Here is a 4,962-nt window from a genome sequence, read left to right on the forward strand (position 1 = left end):
CATCTTGGGCAGGCCTGATGCCCGGCTGGTTTGTCCTGTTAGGTGGATGTAACGCTCTGCTAACGCAGTGGGCTCCATCATCTCCACGCGTGGGACCTGTGAGGTCGAAAGGGTCTCTCACAAGGCAGAGGTCCGTCTTGAGTGTGGCAGCCCCGTGCCTTGCGGGAAAGCAAAGCCTACTCACCTGAGGCAGTGCTTTAACATTCTCGGCTAAAAATGCACCTGGAAAAGGCTCTGCTGGGGAGGCTTGGCCTGAGGGAGGGGTTGGGGGGCCCTGCCCGCAGCGCAGGCCCTGCTGAGGGAGCTCAGCAGCTGCATAAACGCTCCTCTCTGCCGGTGTGGCTGGGGTGGGCAGCTTAAAACCCTTCACCGAGGTCTCCTGAGGACAGAGTAAATCCTGGCTCTGTTCGCTGCAAGGAAATGTCGTGCAAAGCGCGTGAAATGCGATAGTGCTGAACGGGGAAGATGCTGCGGAGGAACTGAAATCAAAATACTGCTTCTCTGCGTTCCTTGTGCTCGTGGCAAGCAAGTGATTTTAAATAATGATTTTTAAGTTTTCTCTGCAGTGTTAGAAATGAAATGTAGTGTTGTTTTCACATTCTAAGGGCACCAGGAGTGGGTTATGGCCCAAGAAACTGAGGGAGTGAATTGGGCTCCATCTGGGGATCCAAACATGGAGAAGGATTTATGGCCCAAGATCAGACCAAACAAAGCCACTTCTGTCTTGCTTCTCAGGGCAGGATGACACCAGTAGATTTGTTAATTGACAGCCAAGAGGGCAAGAAAGGTCAAAATTTTACCTTAAAAGGTAAAAAGTAAACTGCTAGAATGGAATGTGTGAACAGGGGCGGGAAACTTCCAGGATAATTTGAAGCGTGGGAGAGGCTGTGAACCCTGGAGTGCCCAGCCAGTGGGGAAGCAGGGGAGTGAACTTTGTGTCGGGAATAGGGAATATAAACTGTTATTCACCTTACTATGGGTGTGCCTACTTGTTTAGGTCACCCATTCTTGCAAGAACGTAAATAAACTGTGCTTCCTTGAAGGATCTGTGTGGGCCTGTTAATTGGTGCGACAAATGTTTCTCACAGGAGTGGTAGGGAGAACTAGAACTGGAATAATGTGGTTATGTTATGCATGTGCAAGTTAGGCCATGTGTGTCAACTCCACTTTGGGTTTCCCACTTTTTGGGCACAAGTTACTTGCAAAGGGCAAAAATGTCAATTATCTGTTAATTTCTTCACAATGTAGTCAGAGAGCAAAGCTACAAGCCCAGTAATATGTGGGTAGTAAAAGATCTCCCAGCTATCTTTTCCAGACCTATGTTATTTTGGTAATGTGTTAATTTCAATGTTTTTGAAGTGTTCTTATGTATTGGATATATTTCTAAGATAGACAACAGTACGCCATAGCAACAAAACCAGCTGCTGTTATTTTTAAGAGCAGAGGGAATCTTCCCATGGCATGCACTTATTTTCTGTATTTTGACCTGCGTAAGACACCTAAGTAAGTCTGTCACTTCAAAAATTTTTATGCAATTGTAATCTCAGTAGTGATGCTGGAAAAAGGGAAGGAGTGAAGGGGAAGGTTGTTAGTTGTGTTTTTTTTTAATAAACCTTAATGAAAAGTAAAATATGCTGATAAGCACAAAAGTTAATTGTGTAACAGAATATAAGTACAAGATTAATGTATTAATATTATACAAATTGTTTCTCATCTCAGTGTTGCTATTATTTCTTAATGACCTAGGGAAGTCTTAATAAGCCAGTAACACTTAATTGCAGATTGTTTGTTCTCCTGTAATTATTATTTTGTAGATCTAGATTGACTATACCATGTTGAGAGATATTCTTTAAAATAGATATCTCCAAATCCTGATTTGTAACTAGAAGCCAAGTTTTTATGAGTCATTTGAGCTTTAGAAACTCCCTAGTGAATGCAGGCTACTGACTCATTGAGGGGTGTTTTGATGGATTATACTGCACATTAGAACAGCCATAGTTGTGCAGATCAGTGGTCCACTGAGCTCAGTTTCCCACTTTCTAAAAGCAGTTAGCAGCAGATGCTTGAAAATGTGCAGGAGATGGGCACCCTTCAAATGAACACTTCCTGCCTCTAGCTGTTCTCAGCTCAGTGGATTTCCTAATCCTGATGTATTTATCTCTTCAGTTACTCTCAGTGACTTTCCCCCATGTACCTGATTTTGCAGACTTTTTGCATCAGCAACATCCTGTGATAAGTCCTGCAGGTCTAGCATTCACGATGTGAAAAACTATTATTATTAATTTTATTATCTCATCCATACCAGCTTCACTGGCCTCTGGTTCTTATGTTAAGAGAGACTGAACAGTCCATCCCCACCTATCTTCTCCATGCCACTCAAGATTTCATGGACCACTGTCATGTCCCCTCATGTTATTCCTTCTTCTGTGCTGAAAAATACCAGGCTACTCCATTTTTCTGCATGAAGAAGCTATTCCATATATTTGATAATTTTTATTGTCCTTGGTTCAGCCATGGAGTTCCACAGTTGTAACCTCTGGCTCATTCTCTACTCCTACTGCTTCTTCTCCTTTTCTCCTCCCACCAAATTGCTAACTTTGGAGCTACACAGCTTTTCAGGATGAATTTTTTTTTTCTCAGAAGATGCATCAGTTGGCTGTTGAAATTTAAGTGAGATCTATTGTATTATTCATCAGGGATTAGTCAATGATTTCTTCAGTCCCATTGATATTTGTTAATACCATTAAAACCTCAAAACTGACACATCTGGTGAGATGTTACAAGCAAGTGCTGCTTCAGAAGCAAATTCATACTAGAAGCTGTTGTCTAATCATGTTATTACACTAGAGGGTTACATGAGCTGCATGATGTATCAAATAAATTGTATACTATGCTAGAAAATGTTAATTGTTCACTTGAACAAGTGTATTTTCAACAAGCTGTTTTTTTGGATGTGATGCCACTACATCTGGATAGCTGCAAGCTTTTTTTAGCTAAATCTGGAGAAGATGAGAGCAAAAGCGTGCTTGAGATAATTCTCTCCAACCCCTTAATTTCAGATCTAACCAAACATCAGATTAGGTTCCTTCATTTGTACATTAAAATTACTACAAACAGAAAGTCTCTTCTAGGAAAGTCTCTTTTAATGAAACTGCAACAGCATTGGTTTAAGAAAACAGTTGCTATCTAATGGATTTTGATGCATATCTTCTAGCTTTGGGACTTAGAAACTTGCTTTGGAATAATGATGATCAAAGCCAAATTATCTTTGAGGTGCTTGTTTTGATATTTACTCCCGTGAAGTTAGATGTACCAATACCTTGTCAAAAGATGTAAAAGACACACTCTTCCTCTCTCAGAAGGTGAGAGAGAGTGGCAAGTGAGCTTCTAAGAATCAATGTCCTCTTTTTTCCCCATCCCTTAAGAAAATGTTCCCTATGAAAAATAACCTAGACCTGTCAATCCATTGTTAGAGATAAAAAGGATAAAGAATTTTTCTAGTAACTTGCTACCTGAGAATGTCAAAGGAATAAAAAAAAAAAAAAAAAAAAAAAAAGAAAAAAAAAAGAAAGAAAAAAAAAAAAAAGAGGTGGTGTGTGATAAAACTCATTTGGACTGTTTTTGCCCTATGACGTGTAAGGAAGAGTATTGTGTTCTTCCCCCCAAAAATGACCTTTTGCTGGGATAGCACTATTGAAAGAAGCAGCTGTATCTGGATGGTAGAACACGTTGGTTTGGAGCTCCCTGATGTGACTTTGCTGGGCTCCGGGGTTGCCTAATGGAGCGTTTTCTGTCAGATCAGCTCTGGGAGAGGAGCAGCTGGTCCAGTCGTGCCTGTTTCCCTGTTACTCTGCATGTTTGCAGAACCTCCTTGCCTTTTGTATGCAGGTCGGAATACCCATTATGGTGAGGTAAGAATTGTGTGAAGCCGGTGTCTGAATTAAGAGTAACAGTAATCTTGTGATCACTAGGAATAAGGCGAAGGTGAAACTTCAGCAGTACTGCCAACAGTGCCTCACTGAGACTGCTTAGAAGGACTCAAAGGTGAGCTTGTGCTTCCAGATCAGTACATGTGAATCTGATCAGGAAGTCAGAAAATGAATGTGTCTATAGAATAAGAGCTTTCATGTGCATAGCTATAATTGGGAATGTTGTAAAGATTCACAATGTAGTTCTGTTATTATCAAAGGAGACACTTACATACTACAAGCTTTGGGACAAGACACTCTCATCTTTTACAAAGAAATGCAGTTGAATATTTTTCTTAATGTCAAAGACCGGCACGAGATCAGAGATGTTAATAGCCTGGTAATGAAAAGCTGATTTTTTAAAACATCTGCTTTTAAATGAATGAAAAGACTGATAAAAAAAGGAAATCAATCTTAACAATTCATGTAATCTGGTGTGGTCTGTATGTGTGTACACCTGTGGTGGTACAGATCCTACTACAGCCATGTAAGCGAAGGGACCTGTCGTCTTAGGAATCCACGAAAGGGGGATGTCATGTGGCACCACGCTGCGCGCTGTCGGATCGAGGCCGTGCACCTCACCCTCCTTCAGACCGGAGCCCACCTGCGGGGAGACACCCAGGTACGGCTGGAAGAGTCTGCAGGAGCCACGGAACACAAAACGTGGCGGCTCGGTAACCATCTGCTAACAATCCTCGTTAAAACCCACACAGGCCTTTAGGTTTAGGGCAGCGCGTTTTAAAATCGCCCACGGCCAACGCTGGAAGGGTTTGCCAGCTGTGTCGGTGGGAGGTGCTGCCAGGGCTTTTGCAGGCTGGTCACTGCTGGGTGCGAATCCCCCTGCACCCTGGGCAGGGCCGCAGCGCAGCGCGGTGATCTGCCCGTGAGACACTCCGGCCTCACCCGCGCCACCAAGCCTTTCATCCATCCCCTCTCTGAGGCCCCGGGGACCCTCACACACACCCGGCAGCGGGCTGGGAGGCAGAGGGCCTGG

This window comes from Chaetura pelagica, unplaced genomic scaffold (assembly GCF_000747805.2).
Source record: "Chaetura pelagica isolate M959 unplaced genomic scaffold, ChaPel_1.0 scaffold2, whole genome shotgun sequence".
Taxonomy (NCBI): Eukaryota; Metazoa; Chordata; class Aves; order Apodiformes; family Apodidae; genus Chaetura; species Chaetura pelagica.